We start from the raw sequence: 17,325 nt of genomic DNA, 5'->3' as shown, positions 1-17,325 counted from the left end.
CCCATAGTTAATGATAACAGGTTCCAAAGCATCCCTCTTCATTATCACTAGAGTACATATTTCCAGCCTGTTCTATGACTCAGACTGTTGTAGTTCCATTTAGAAACACACTTTTAAGACCTGCTTGTGAGAATGCTCTTTAGAGCAATGTCAAAAGCCTTATTACAGACACCACATAGGGTATCTTCTGCTTGCCTTCCACCCACAGATCTGCAGAGGGAAGTTTGCAAGGTCTGACATTATTTGTTCTTGCCAAGTCCATGCTGGCTGTTGCTCAGCTCTACCTTTCAGCTCCTGTCATTCTCCCTCCTGCTCTGACTCCTATGCAGTTGCTCTTGCCTCTGCAGCTGGTCTTCCAGCACACTGAGGTCCTTTCCACTGACAACACCATTTGCTGTCTGCAGAATCAGCTGTCATTCCCTTGATTTGTCATCTTCTCACTTTGATTTGCATTTCCTTTTTTCCCCCCATTTATTGGAATATTTTAATGTTTTTCCAACAGTTGAGACACCTCATGCAAAGGCTTTCATTCTTTCCCTTTAATTATATTCCACCTCTCTGGCTGCTCCTTCCATTTTTCTCTCGCTCCTGTTTTCCCCTCTGCCTCTAATCCTTCAGACAACCCTCTGTCTTCTTTTCTTTCTTCTCTTCCAAGAACCCCCACAGGCATTTTCTATCATTAAAATCTGTCCTTTACTTGCCATTCTTGCTAATTCAAAACAACAAACAAAAAAACACTTTCGCTTCATCTGCATCACATTACCCTCCACCACTGAAAACTAATAGATAAAACCCTTTTAAATATCTTTGTCACTTCTGAAAATGAAGAGGAAAGATTAAGCCACTTTTTCTGATTTAATTGAGGACCCACGAGCACTATGGTAATCCAGGATTAGATTCTCGTGGTTATTTTTTAAAGCATGCATAACAATATTCCTATTTGCTAGTTTGACAGTTCACAGCAACATAGTCATAACTTTTTACAAATTGCCAATAATCCCCAGGCTTCTGCCTTCTAAATAAGACCATTCTGAGTTTCCAGCTTTCATAAAGTAATTATGTTTTGTACCTCATTTACAATGAAAATGGATGAATTCAGTCTAAAGAAATAGGCCTTTTCAAAGGAAATCAGACGGAGGGAAAGTAGCTTTGCAATCTGAGAATTCACACAAAGCAGGCAGCTGATCTTGCCTACACTCACTGGGAATTTCTACTAAAAGGAAAGGTCTAATTACACTTTGCACTTTGAAACCAAATAATTCCGCTTTGTTCAAAAGTGACATAATTTTTCTGAAACTGCTGACATGGGGCACAATGTGCAGCAGTCACCATCCTCTCACCTTCAATCTAAATTTAATAAAATACAAGAGGACTTTAGTTTAATTTTTAATGTCAGAACTTTGGCATTTTCCTTTGCAGCATCGTGTCAGGGGAGGGGTTTAGAGAAGTTTAGGCCAGGCAAACTAATGAAAGTTGAAGGGCTTGTTTAATCCCCTACACTGTGGTAATAAACTCAGAGCAATATTATTTATGCTTCAAAAGTATCATTTGAAGAATTTGCAAATGGTATTTTTAAAATCTGACAGATGACCTCAAGAGGTAAATTGACTTAAACAAATCATATTCTTGTTAAATAAATGTCATTCTCCCTACTCACAACAACATCCTCCATTCACTTATCAGCATTTCCTCTGACAACCCAAGAAGCTCTTAAGTTGACTCTGACTGCGTCAGTGATGCAACTCATTGCTGGGGATGCAGGAGACAGCTGTTTGCTCTGAAAGAAAAATTTGTGACAAGTAAGGCATACATTTGAACTCTTCTGATAATTTGGATGAGAAACAGGTGAGGACCTACCCAGACCAAACATTTGGACAGGGAAAACCTGTGAATATCATCTAAGAAACACACAGGTGGCAAAACCTACCAGTGTATTTGTGAAGGAGGAAAAGGGTCTAAGTAGTTTCATCCAGGACAATTTTCTAAATCTTATCTAACTCTATATTAATGACTCTGATAACTCTATTTAAAATGCATTTTTTTTAACCCATTGAGGTGTGACCTTTCTATCACTTGCTAGTCCAGACTGATTCTTTCTACATTCAAGTCTTTTCCCAGTATTGTCATCTTTTATCTAAAACAGACTTCTTCATCAACTTTTATGCTCTAATTATGAATTTAAAATTTCTGACACTACACAAGGACTTTAAATGGCTCCTTCAAGTGGCTTCATACTTGCCAAGCAGTGCCTTATTCCTGAGAATATCTCTAATGTTCATATATTGATTAAGGTTGGAAAAGATCTCTAAGATCATCAAGTCTAACTGTTAACCCAGAACTGACATGTTCACCACTAAACCCTACCCACAAGTACCATCTCCACACACCTTTTGAACACTTCCAGGGATAGTGATTCCACCACTTCCCTGGGCAGCATTGATCTTGTTTGTGGTGAGGTTTTTGTCTTTTTTTATTTGTCTTACTGCTATGGGCTCTGAGAATTGTAACCCCATGATCCTAGCCCCTTTCTAGTAAACCACAGCATGAAGGTACACTTCCTGGTCCTCTCCTTACACTTGGGTTCTCTTCTCTATACTTGGGTTCTTCACCAAACACGGACTTTTCATTCTGCATTGATTCTTGTGTTTCAGTTTAAAGCAGCCTGAATGGCAGAGTCAGCCTGTTCCTGCAAACAGGCTGCTTCTGAGCTGACTGAAAAGCAATCAGGAGTACATTGTCTGAAAAAGTCCAAGCTTTAAAATGTCTTCTTGGTCCTTTACAGTCAGAGCATCAAACAGCTGTGCAGCATTAACGCAAGTGAATTGCAAAAGTTTATATTCTGATGACAAGAAAAATTCAGTTTATTGCCTGTCTGCCAGATTTATCAGTCACGAACGACAAAGTGAAGGGAAAAATAAGGGACAAATTCCCCCCAGAGTGGCTCATTCCACCTGTACAGGATGGACTTGTTCTGGCAACACACCCACTACCTTGGGAGAGGGCACTTCAAGGAAGGAGCTGCCGTTACTTTCTAGCCCTGTGCATGATTCAAGTTCCAGTATCATATATAAGCCTCTCAGGCAGGTCTACAAAAAAAAGATCAGTGCACTTGTTGAAATGAAAAGCATTTATATATCTGCTCAGATGCTACATTCCCAGAGAGGCAACATGTTCCTTATGTTTCCTAGTTCTGAATGAGGCAACCTTTGGAATAAAATTTCCTAGTTTCTAAAAGTTCCATAGCTTCAAGGTCCACATGTGCTTTGGCCACACTCAGAACAATATGTCTCAATAGTTCTGAGCAATTAGGCATTTAGCTGATCCCAAAGGTTTGAAAATATCCAGAAACCCTTCTGAGGTCAGATTTGGAAGTCCTGCTCTAAAAACCTGACCTGGTTGGACTCGTGCAGTGCTCAGCTGTAGAGAAGGGATGGTCACACTACAGGATAGGAGGTGAAAGCGGAATTATCTGCCAGGACATCTCAACCCAACTTTTCCTGATAGTCCTAATTCACCAGGATGAAAGATAGACTGGGTTTATGACCTGGTCTGTGGGTCTGTTTTCATGTATTTGGAAAATACGTATACATCATGTATATGATTAAGAAAAGTGGTAAAGAGAGAAGAGGAAAATTATTTTTTACCCTCACAGTTCCTCTGGGACCAAGGGCATCTGCTATTTGGTCCCTGCTCCTAAGAATATGTGCACAATCTGTTTCAAGATCTGATGTTCTGACTTGTAATAAAATGTGTTTTTAAACCCAAGAAGTGTTGGACTACACAGTAAATGTGCACTTAAAATTGCTGCATTTGGGATGGGATCATTTTTAAAGAAGATAACATCTGTTTGAAAGCTGAACAAAAATTGAGCTCATGCATTTTCGGGAACTTATTAAATAACATAAGACAGATTGTCTTTCTTTCATACAAAACTTTTTTTTATTTTCTTTAAAAGGAGAACTGCAAGCACTACACAAAATTAAGTCAAAGGCTGCTAACACTTCTACTCTACAAATAGTTTTTACTAGTAATTATTTGCTGGATCAAACTGGTAATAGTGCTGGTAATAGCATGTGGCAATATGTTTGGTATATTATTTAGATTATAAATCAGTATAAAATGTTTAATGTAACATAATGATTTGAGGACAAAAGGGGGTGAGACTCCTATTTAAATGGCACTCTGGATATTTTTAGTACTCTGAACTGAAAAATCGCAAAAAACCAAAACCAGTCCCAGGAGAAGTGTCTCAGGTGTGATCCAGAGGAGTCAGGCTAATGGTACATAGAAGGGATGCAGCCAGTCTTGTTTTCTCAGGGCAGACTGCACCACCTGACAGGGCTCCCTTCTTGCTGCCCCCCACGGACAACATACACATAAGCAAGTTAAGCACATTGAGTCTCCTTCTGGAAGACTTGGTCTCATCTTCCTCTCTCCATTGAAATAATTTACACATTCTTTCATGTCCTCCAGAAAACTCAGAATGGGAGAAAACTAGTTACTCAGGCTTGTAGATGGGTCTCTCAGTAGATGAAAGTAGTGGCATCAGAGAGACGCATTTTGCTGCAAAATGAGGAAATAGAATACTGTAGCTTTATGCTAGTAAAATCTTCCTTCAGTGACTCCAAGCCTATTTATCTGACTTATTCACGCTTTCTTCCTTTGTCATCTTTTTTCTTTAGATATACTTCTTTAGTATTTGTATCCAGAATATTTTCCCACATTCATCTGTGGGGGAATGAAAGCCTGCACATGCTTTTCTTCTCTCCCAGGTCAGTTTGCATCAAGATAACAGTATTTCACTATTTTTGAGGCTTCCTCCTTATTAGTTGCAGAAGCCTCTAACACTGATGTGCCCAGCAGCGAGGTGTGCCGTGACTCCTGACTGTAAGAAGTCAGGGAGTGGGATGGGAATTGCAAGCTAAAAACCTGCTGAGGACTTCTTGGCTCACTTCTTGGAACACACAGCCTCAGTGCTGGCAGGAGATCTGGGGAGCAGGAGCCATTTGAAGAGGGGCAATGAGATGCCTTTGAGTTCCATGATGAGTCCGGTTCAAGCAGTATAGGAAAGGACAGGGAAACGTGGCAAATGACGGAGAGCAAAAGAAAAAACTGATAAGTCAGGCCTATATGATAAAGCTTCTTGTAATCTCCACCCTTGAACATGCTTCAGAGCTGGAGAAATTCATCACACTCGTGCAGTAGTGTAACAATTCTTCATATTGTATAATAAATGCTGTCAGCTGCATAAAGTGACCACATTTGCAACTCGCAGGGAGAATTGGACAAAATCACAAAACACAGATATACACTGGGCAAAAACAAACTATGGGACTTGAATGTGGTTATTTTAATTTGTCAAGTGTTATTTTGTGGACTTGAAGGGATTTCCTATATAAAAATATTAATTGGTTTGTTTCTTTTTTTTCCCTGAGAAGTACTTTATGCAGCTAAAAGGTTTTGCTGACAATATGCGCAAGAAAATTCAACAGCGACTTTTCCTTGTCTATCAAAGGCAAGTTTCTTTTGCCTTTTTCCTTTATCAACATTATTGGCAAGAGCAAGCCAAAAGATTGGGTTTCTTCAGCTTCTTTAATTTATTAAAGTTCTAGTAGTATGTTTTCACTGAAGACCACAGGCATTGCAGCTTCTGTTTGGCAAGTATCACATTAGGTTATGTTTTAATTCTGGGAAAAATCTTTGGAATACCTAAGTGTTTGTGCACAACAGTAGAGTCAGGTATGCAAGAGCAACATCCAACATTGTTTAGGTTGTGTAGAGCAACAAAAGATTGGCTTACTATGAGCCCGTCAGTACTCTGAATGTCTGAAATAGTCAAACATTCAACTCAGATGCAGAAGAAAGCCAATAAAATCCCCTCCTCTGAACTACATGTTCTCTCCCTCTATTATTGAAGCCCTTTCTAGCCAAGGAACTAAGCCATCCACTTTATAATATTTTAGGTTTTGCCTTGTTGGCCTTGTCATAACTCTGTTTAGTGTCAGTTTGCCATTATCCAAGTCCTGAAGGGTCCTGAAGCACTCTACAAATCCTAATACAAGCTATTAACTGGGGTTACTCTGTTAAGCACCCAGAAACATCTGTCTTTAAAGCTATTCATTGTTAGTTTTTTCCCATTATGTCTATTTTTACATCAAAACTGTGGTTTTTTAATCATTGTCTTCTGAGTCTTAATATGAAAATACTCTAGGCAGTAAAATTCAGACTGAAGAAAATTCAGTCTCTAAACATTACATTATGTACCAGTCTAATACATTATCTTGAAACATGCAATTGGAATTAAAGGTATTTACCTGCTAACATAAACAGAGAAAATAGTTCTCCCAATATATCTGTAGATCTATTTCCCAGAAGAGAAGGGAGTAGAAATGTCAAAAAATCTATTCACAGATGTCATTTTTACGATTGTGAGTTTGTCCCATCTATTGGCTGCAGATAGTTTCTTGTTTTTCTTTCACCCACCTCTGCAATAATTCAATACTCAAAAGACAAAGGGATAATTTAGCCTATTTTTTTTGTAGTAATAAAAATACAACTTATTTGCTACATCTATATTACAGAGCAGGTATGAAACCTTCACAGGTCTCGCCTCTATAATTTTCCTAGTAGTAACTCCTAAGGCCAAGACAAATCAAGACGTCTGTAGTTCTTGTCCATACAAAGTTTCTACTAGTTTTCACTGTTTATTACTCACTCACAATTCACAGTTTTCAATCAGAACTATTTACCTCTCACTACCATTTTCTGAATTTTTACTGTATTGCTCTTACTCTTTCATAGTAGTTATTTATTCCATTATCAAATATTGCCACTTTTTCCAAGTAACCACTCCACTTGGATGCATGATACAAATATTTTTTAAACTACTGACAACAGCATCACAGGTTTCATCAAGCTGAACCCATAAATTTATGTCTTAAAAGAGAGAAATTATCAAATTGTATAGTGTGGTACAGACATAATGGAGATAACCTACGAATCTTTCTAGGCCATGAGCACAAAAAGAGGTAGCCTGGCACTGCTTTGGAGTTTGACTGAAAAAAAACAAACCAAACCAAAACAAACTAAAAGCATTTTATATTTAGGTTTCTGCATTTATAACAAAGGCTTATATCTATATATCTAAAAGATACTGAGAGGTAACACACCCAAGCAAAGAATTTGCACATTGATTTGAAAGTGTGTCTCCTCCTTGGATTCAGTGCACTCTGGACCCAAGCTGTCTTGATGAGAATGTCTGCATGTGTCATTTATTGGAATCTGAGTCATTACAGGCCCATTATTTGCAATTAAAAAAGAAAAAAATAAAAAAATCTTTGTGGCAGAACTGATTCTGGACCCAGGACATGGGAAGCCCAAACTTCAGTGAGTAGAAGCTAAATATGCACTGTGCAAGAGAAAAGTACCCAGAGGTAACTGAGAACATTTTTGAATTGGGACCCTGCATACTAGGGAGAAGTATTTTCATCTGTTGGCCTCAGATTAGCTTTTTCTAGCAGCTGATTTAGCTTATGGTTGCTCCAACCCCCCTTTTTTTTGCCTCACTTAATACTTACTTTCAGCATAGCAATTAAGGTGTCCATCAAAGCATTGTGAATCCTTGGTGCCAGACAGCTAACATTCAGGAGGTGCAGCACTGAATATTTCATTGTGTTTTTGATTCTTTTCCCAAGATAAATCATAGTTTTGCTACAGGATGCTGTGACCAGGAGTCCCATAATTAGTCCTCCTCCAGTCATCAGCTTCTCTTATATAAAAATGTGACCTAACCAGACTGTCTGCCTGAGTCTTTATCACCCATTTTGATTCTGTGACCCTACTGTTCTCTCCATGATGCATATTGGACTCCATAACTTCCCTTGGCTGCGTGCCAGATCAAGAAAAATAGTGGTTACCACATTTTACATAGCTCCATGACCTCTCTGAGGCTAATAGCAAACTGCCAGTGCAGCTGTCAGCTGGGCGGTTTGTGTTTGGCTAAAAGCAAATGTCAATAATAATCAGCATCTGCTGTGGGTCCTACACTGCTGGGCACATCTTCAAGAGTGCATCACAGCTCAAAGTGAAGCCACTTATTTAACTGCCTAAATATGGATCAGAAATGCACATTTATTTGTTGTTGCTGATCACATGCATGAGCAGAGATGCATCTCCATGCCCATTCCAACCACCTTTCTCTAAGGATAACTAACACGTGGCTAAGAGGGAAAGTTTCTATTAAAATTATTAAGTTTTATCCACAGTGAATTCCTGTGCTACATGATACTGTGTTATATTTGAACATTGTCCTGTTTCATAGAGTAAATGAAATCTCTAGAAGGATTTTAAGATGCTAAATCTACCACTTATCATTCAATTTACCTTTGATACCTCATAAAATTTCACGGGGTTTCAGGCTAGAAGAAGCTAGTCTAGGCTGACTTCTTGTATAGTGCCTTTTGCTTAAAACTTGACCTACTTGAGGCATGAAATCAACTGTAGAGGAAGGGCATGGCACAGAGATAACAGGAGACACCCAAACACCCGCAGTGGCAGAGAACCAAGTCAGTTTAAATGATCTTGCAGGCAGTCTACATCCCTCAGATAGGACAGGAGAAAAAACCACGGTTACTTCCAGATTGAGAACTTGCACTCAAGATCATTCTGGAAGCAACCAGCTTCTGTCTCCCAGAGAGTCTGACACCATGCAGGTACATCCCAGGTGACTTCCATTGCCCTCCAGCAGTAAGTCACCATCCCCAAAATTCACCGTCCCAGAAAATATGTTATATCAATCCCTGGGTCATCACAATTTTAAAAATATACCAGGACTAGAGCTGAAGTTATGGTGATCCACTATTAAAGTAAGGAATGATTTCTGGAGAAATTCCCTCAGTTCCTTTGAACTGCCATTCACCCATGGAAGTCCAGGTAAATACAGTACAAATCCCTTTAAACTCAGTATCTGGTGTCAAGGATGGCAATTTTACACCTGGACGTAAATAAAAGTAGGTTACTCTTTATACTCAGACCGATTCCAGTGCTTTAGCAGCACACTGTGCTTGTTCACTATTCATTCCCAGGATTTATGGTTATGCAATAGGTTGCTTAGACAAGGATTCCTGTGATATTTATAGTCAGTTTTTCTTTCTTTTTTTATCTCTCTTTTTTGGCCTGAGTTTCAGAACTCCTCTAGTATTTAACCTCAGAGCAGACTTTCATCCCTTAACTTTCTCATTTAGACAAGAACACTTTCCTCCTTTCCTTTCCTCCTGTCTGATGAACAGTTACTGGTGACAAGGTATGTCCTCAGCAAAAGAGAAGGCTTTATAAACCTCCTGAAGACCTTCTCAGAACAGATACTCTTGGCTTATGATAGATATCGCTGAAATTTATGGAAAACTGAGCACCTTATTCTTCCAGCTTCCTTCGAAAAATCGATCTTCAACTCTTCTAAAAATCCAGCTGAGTTCCATCTTTCTGCTGTTTTAGACTTACAGTAGAGTCTCAGATACAGACTGTAGACTCAATGCCAGCCTACGTGAAGACTGTGGCGGGTAAAGAAAATGACAAGTCACTTGATACTTACATGTGGCTCATATTTCTCAAGAAATTTTAAGAATCAGTGTCCTGACAATATTTTATTTACCCTTAGACCTCAAACATCCTCCCAACTTTTAAAATAAAAACCTTACTATAGTGCAGTTTTTAAATGACCAGTCTGACCGTTCACCAAAAGATAAACATTTTCAGATTCATTTGCTGCCTGAGTTTTCAGATTCAAAAGGAAAATAAATGTCTTTCATCTGTGTGCACATACCACTCTCTTTAATACCAAAAGAATTTGTTATGATCTCTGCTATTCCTAAAACCACATAAATTAAAACAATAAGACAGCTAGAATAAAGTGTTACCAAATCCTAATCTCTAAAAGTGGTGTGAAATATTTTCCAGCAAATAAAAGCAGAAAAAACTAATGATCTAGAGCTTTTAACCTATTTATGTGAAAGACTAAAATAAACCTAGATGCTAAGTCTTGATCAATAATAAAAATGTGTGGTCTAGAAAATAGCCTACAAAGTGTATACACTGGTCTCCAGCTGAAAATGTGGACGCTTGTTAGTTAAATATTTTGGTGGGGGAATTTCACTCTTCAGTTTAGGGGATTCTGCCCTAACTTCAAAGAAAATGTAGCTATTTCTGGTTGTTATTACAAGAAATCATTCATAGAGCTAGATCCCTTTGGAAAGAATGCTAACAATTTCAAATGTCATAGGCCAGTATTGACATGAGCTTTGAAAAAGGATAACATTCCATGCAGGGAGTCAAGGGATCGAGTAATTGTCCTTATATAATGTAATTGCAGAAGGAACTCACCTTTTATACTCAGTCAGAAAGAGAAGGAGGTTTTGGTTAATAATGAAGGTTTTGTGCCTTTTTTGCGAATCTTTTTTTTTATCTTTTCAGGATGTAGGAACATGGAATAGATGGTACTTAAACCTTGGATGCTTGTGACAGAGAAAGAAAACACTAATTTCTCATATTTTCAATTCCTATTGCAAGTAAAGGAGCCACTCTTTCAGTTTGTCCTAGGATAGAGGCTGATCCTCCCTAATATCCCCATTAGTTAATTTATAACTGATAAGGAAAAGGAAGACAGTAAGTGTATATTCTCAAAAAAACCACCACATTCATCAGGGAGGTGCTGGCGACCTCTGTCCCAGACCAACTCCTGTAGGATGGACTGTGCTCCTTTATGCAGAGGAGGATGTTGACACAGTCAGGTTTTGTAGCCTTTAGGATACCTTTGGCTGAATACTGCGGGTGACTTTGACAATCTCTGGGCCAAAGTGCTCCTAAGCAGCACCAGTGTCACACTGAGTCTTTTAATGTCAGAAAAAAAAAATCCCTAACTCCATGCCTGATTACTATTTTCCTAGTCTAAATTTAGGCGCTAGCTGGAACCTGTAGCTACACACATCATACACAGATGTGATGGGAGTAGCATTCCCTGTTCCCTTCCACACCCATCAGACAGCTCTACACCCGAACAAGCCCCAGGGCAGTGGACAACTCCTGGCTGGAAACGTGAGGAAGATCAGGCAAAGAGAATCCAGGGAATCCAAATGACATCTCATGGTCCAGCAAGCTGATGAAGTCACCATGAGAATAGGACTAAACTCCACACTGAAAATCAAAACTTTTACGTAAATTTAGTATAATTAAGAATTATATATAAAATCTATGCCTGGACATCCCATTTGTAGTGTGTTCCTATCAGATGGTCAGGCACACTAATGTTATTTCTGTCCCCAGGCACTGATAGTGAATCTCAGCACTCAATTCACCTGTCCCCTAGTCTTTTTGTCATGAGATTTGAGATGCTCCTGGATACCCAAGGCACCTGCACAGGGTTGGGAGGACCTATGGGGGTACCCATGCCCTTCTGGAGCCAAGGGAGCCCATGGTCACCAGGCATCTCAGGTGCCTCCATACACCTATATGCGGGCAACTGAGTTAAACACTGATTATCACTTGCTTAGATACCACAGAAAATTAAAAACGCCTTTTTAAAAAAAATATAATTTCAACATATTTTTATTCTAAGTGGTGCACTGACAGTCTTGGAGGCTTTTCTGATGTCAACTGAAAATCTCACTGAAACTAGTTCATTTTCTTGTCCTCTGCAGTCATCTTGTCAATCTTCCCTGCCTCACCAGATTTTGTAGTTTTTGTCATTTGTTCTTGGCTCAGCAGATGAAGATTAGTTTAGAAACAAGTGAAAGAGGACTAAAATGTAGATGCTAAATAAAGTAACTCATGTTAATGGGCATCCTACAATTTCTTCCACTTTAGCCAAAATTGTCTCTAACGGTGAATGAAAGGAAGAGGATGGGAAGCAGATGTTTCTACTGTCTGTGGCAATCGATTGTAAATTGGCCTGACACTTCCCCCAAAGAGTTTATCAAGAAGGCTTGGTTCAGAGAATCAATCCCAAACCCAGAGCTGATGCATCAACATCTCAGCCAAAGTGATCAACAACTTGGACATGATGAGGGCTTTACAAAGAAACATTTATTTTGCTACAGAAAAATGATTAAAATAGTAAAGGAATTTTCGAGGATAGCTGCACCTCATGTTGATAGTCCTGGGAGTTACCTATAGACCTCTGTGAGACAACTTTAGGCATCAGGCAGAGGCGAAAAGAAAATGAAAAATTTAGCTCACTCTGGAACATGGTCCCTTGTAAAATAAAGTAGTACCATTTGGGAGGAGTTGTCACCTCTGTTCAGATACAGCAGAAGACAGGAATAACAGATGTCACAAGTCAGTTGTGGGGCATGTGCTGAGCTAAATGAAAGGAGAAAATGGAGAGGAAAAACCCCAAAGTAACCAACCTTTTTTAAATTTTGACTGAATTTTAGATAATGAGATAAAAGCAGTCTCTAGCATTAGATCCGAAATACAAATCAAAGCATAAAACAGAAGAAAATTATTTTAATGCAAACAATTATTATAATGCATAGCAGTGAAGACATACAGAAACTACTTTAGCTTGTCAGAAAAACAAATTGAAATAACAGTCACACTTTTCATGCAGAGAACATAAATAAATAAAAGAAAACTAAGAACCATATGTCCTCATTTTGGAGGATGAGGTAAAGTAAAAGAGCCCAGAGAAGGATAATAGAGAAAACAGCATGGAGAGAAAAATATTAAAGAAATGGGTTATAAATGCTATTGCCAGAATGTTGCATAATGACCACTTTTATGAGCAAACAGAACTAGAAATCTTACCTTCTTGCTTTCCAAGAAACCTCCAGCAAGTCCAGAATGTGGCATGATTAAGAAAGAGGACAGTTTTTTCCCTTTGAAGCAGTGAGTATGGGGCACTTCATGTTCTTTTGGAGAAGTCCAGATGCTCTGCTAGCTTTTCAACACAGCTCATGTTCTGTCCATTTTCTGTCAGCTCTGGGGAATTGAGCAACAGACTTTAAGGATGATGGAACTTAAGAGTTCATCAAAGTCAAATTTCTAAAGTGATAGATATTATATCAAACAGAGTCTGGAATTTTATTTATTTTTCCCAGCAGGTCTGAGACATTTCTGTCACATTTATGTTCCTGGATTTTTTTGATATCTTTCTGAGATAAGAGGGAAAAGACAGACTGTGCTGGAAGGAGAAATTGTTCTACTAAATTAATACTCAGTTGTTCAGATGAGTGTTTTCCATGCCCTGAGGTACAATCATTGAGGGATCTATAATAAAATGTAGAAAAGGTTAAGATCTGCTAACAGAAGCTTGCAGCCAAAGGAAGAAGAAAGAAGAGATTATCACCGCTGGTGCAGGGGCAAGCATATGTACTCCCTTGTACTGACCAAACTGCCCTCCTTGCAAAGGAACTGTTGGCTGGAAAATGTAGCTCCCTGGCAGGTGTGGATGTTGCAGTCAATAATTATGGCCTGTTCCTGGACAGTGATTTCATGTGGTACATCGTAGTAGCCCTGCCAATCAAAGGAGCAACCTGTGTATTCACATTTCCCCACATCCCAACTTTGTGCTCCTCTGCTCACACCCATCTCCATGTCTGGACCCTGGCTGCCCCATGCATCAGAGTCTGTGCTGAGCCCAGTATACCTTAAAATGGTGGTTTTCTTTAGACTAAACACCCCCAGCTCCCTCAGCTGCTCCTGATAAGACGTGTACTCCAGAACCTTCCCTTGCCAGCTCTGTTGCCCTCCTCAATGTCATTCTTGAAGTGAGGGGCTTAAAACTGAACACAGTACTCCAGGTGTGGCCTCACCACTGTTGAGTACAGGGGGACAATCACTACCCTGGTCCTGCTGGTTACGCTGTTTCTGATACAAGCCAGGATGCCATTGGCCTTCTTGGCCACCTGGGCACAGGCTGGCTCATGTTCCAGCAGCAGTCAACCAGCATCCCCGAGTCCTTTCCCACTGGGCAGCTTTTCAGCTGCTCTTCCCCCAGCCTGTAGCACTGCGGGGGGTTGTTGTGACCCAAGTGCAGGACCTGGAACTTCATCTTGCTGAATCTCATACCTTTGGCCCCAGATCACCAATGCAGCCTGTCCAGATCCTTCTGTAGAGCCTTCCCACCCTACAGCAGATTAACACACCCACCCATCTCAGTGTCATCTGCAAGCTGACTGAGAGTGCCTTTGATCCCCTCATCCAGATCATCGATAATGACATAAAACAGAGCAGCCCCCAGTGCCTGGGGAACACACTTGTGACAGGCCACCAGCTGAACGGAACTCCATTCACCACCACTCTCTGGGCCCAGCCATCCAGATAGTTCCCAACTCAGTGAAAAAAAGTGCACCTGCCCAAGCCATGGGCTGCCAGCTTCTCTTAAAGAATGCTGTGGGAGACAGTACCAAAGGCTTTAGTGAAGTCCAGGCAGTCATATCCACACCCTTTCTCTCACCCACTGGGTGAGTCACCATTGGTTGGGACAATTGTGGTGCAGGGATCCTATTCCCTGGTCCTTCTTTGTTTACTTGTACAGACACCACTAACAAGGCCAGGGAGTAGCAATGACATTCTTATCCTGGTTTTGGCTCCCCTAGACAAGGTGTAGCACAGTTCAGGGGACAGGAAAGGCCAGGGAATGGTACCAGTTAGCCATATGGACCACTATGGGTCAGTATCTACCAACCGCAGTCAAGGCCTAATAATGTCTTAATACAGACATAATAACTGTGCAAGTTTGTGTTTACCTAGGTTTGGAAGACTGATGGTCCAGGGATTACTGCTGACAAGACTTTACGTATTCCACAAACTTTGAAGAAGACTCATGAATATTTTTCATAGCTGAAGGGAAACACTTCAGATGTCATTCCTGATGCACAGGGAAAGTAACTATTTAAAGTTTAGTCTGAGGGATGGGGTGGAACAAAACATGCAAATTTTACATCTTCTACAAAACAGTTATTTAAATTCACAAAGGTAAGCGTTTCTTGTCAAGACACTTAATAACAAGATACTATTTGATAGAAAATAGGCCAAACCGCATCAGGAATAGTTTATGATGATTTATTCTACAAGAATCTCCAGTTAATTTCTGCAACTTAATCTAAGATCATGTCTACTAATAGTGTTTTAAGAGGATGCTTTGTTTGCATTTCCCATGATTTGATTCACTTCACAGGGAAGTCTCAGAGAGCATAAAGAGTTTTCTTTGGGTAAAATCAGAAGGTAACTCCAAGCACACTCCTTGTGGACTCCAAATGCGCAGGGTAGCTCAGTCCAGGTGGCCCACAGCTAATTCAAAGTAAAACCCACAGAATTTTTATCATATGGACATTAACACCAAATGTTTTACCTGTCTGCTCAAATATCTGCCCTAGTTGCTGGTATAAATGTAATCTATAGTGCTTTCTGTTTATAGCCCAGATTTTAGCATCTTTTTAACACTTTGAAGAACAGTAGATTAAAGAGGTAAAGCAGAATTTTAATATGCTATTTTGGAAAGAAGCAAGGCACAAGCATTTTACTATAACACATTTAAAGAAAATTCAAACCTTTGACTCTTCTAGTCTGAAGCATATATTTGGTATTAAATTCAACCATCAAATTGCCAACAACTTAGCCTTACCATTCCAATTGACTGAACCAGTATTGACTGGGCCAACTACCCTGGTTGTATGCATACACTGTTATCTGTGTCCAGTGCTGCCATGTCTGAGAGGTACAAATGGATTACCCTCAAAGCTCTATATTTATTTTCTGTGGAAATACATGTGTGAAGATGTGAAAAATACTTGGAGCTTTAGGTATTTGTCATTCTAATTTCTTCATTACTCCAACATTTCCATTGAATAATAGTCAAAACTGCTTAAAACCTATGAAATGGATGGTAATTATTGATGATCATCAGTATAATTTATGAGTATCTCAAATGAAAACAACTTTGCAGGGCATTTGGAAGTCCCCAGAGAAGATGAGAGCAGGTATCCCATAAGCAACCTTCATTTCAGTGCCTGCAGGTGTTGGTAGCAGATTATTTGGGTCAGTAAAAGAACTACAACTGAGAGTTTCAAAAATTAGTTATAAACTGAATGAAGAAAAATATTTTCTTTAAATATCAATTTTCAGCTGTAGAAGAAGGCCAGTCACAGAAGTTAAATATTCTCTTGTGACTTTCTATATCTGGGCAAATGCATCATTGAGTTTTATTTCTGTACAAACAGGAAGCTGTCTGTGCATGGTACAAGTGAATCTGTTAGTCAAACACTTAAATGCTTGCTGAATGCATCTGTCTGTGAAGAAAGGTGTTATGTACTCTCCAGAGGCTTTATAAAATAAGAACTGAATATGGATTCTATTGTGCTGCCTCATGTCACAGAAGAAGCATATATCCTTTTATAAGAGCATAATAATAGTTGAGACAATAATGACATAAAATTATTAACTCTATATGGACGTACTGTATTATTCTTCCACTTCTAGTGCTAAGCATAAAAAAAAAGTTAATAACTGAGCTAGAGTAAATTCTTCACTCCCTTTGCATATCATCTACTCCTCTGAGTATTTTCCCCATCTATACACATCCAATGTTCACAGTCTAGACCTGGAACACAGGAGCTTACATCTGAGAAGTTGGAATATCCAAGAGATAAAATCTGATGTAACTGAAAGGCCATACCTGAAAGGGCAGCTGAAAGCACAGGAGATGAAGACATGAAGCAAAGCAGAACACTTATTTGGAAATGAACTGGGAATGTGCAAAGAGCACAATGATCAAGGTGTTGAAACAAGATACCAGCATCTACAAGAAACAGGTCACAAGAAATCAGATGAGCACACTGAGACTTGAGGTCTACTTTCCAACTGATCTCTATGCTTATTTCCTGGTAACAAATTACCCTTTTAAGAAAGAAAGAATATACTCTGGGTTACTTTTTTCCAAACAAAGGAGATAGCTAATGGAAAGCTGGAGGACAGAGAGAATCAGTTATGGCAGGGGAAAGAAAAACAAAACTGGAGGAAGCAATGTGATAAATGCAGTGTAAAGGGAGCCTGACTAGAAAAGTCCAAATGATGCCAAACAACTTATTGAATTAACATGAATGTAAATAAAAACCAAAGTCAATTTTCAAAATATAAATCCAACAGGGAGGCACAATAGTGTTCCCCAGCTGGTGTGCTATAAATGGCTTAGAAAAGGTAGCTGGAGGTCAGAAACCACGGGAGCCATCCAAGGGCAGGGTCAAGACTGAGAAAAGGCCAGATTCTGCAAACTATGGAGAGCTGAGTTTGAGTAAACACAGGAGCACAGCACTGCTCTCAGGAATGAGCTGT

The sequence above is a fragment of the Manacus candei genome, unplaced genomic scaffold, assembly GCF_025592945.1.
Source record: "Manacus candei isolate 608988 ecotype Guabito, Panama unplaced genomic scaffold, ASM2559294v1 h1tg000089l, whole genome shotgun sequence".
NCBI classification, from domain to species: Eukaryota; Metazoa; Chordata; class Aves; order Passeriformes; family Pipridae; genus Manacus; species Manacus candei.
The sequence above is the reverse complement of the archived record's forward strand: the minus strand, read 5'-3'. Positions refer to the sequence as shown.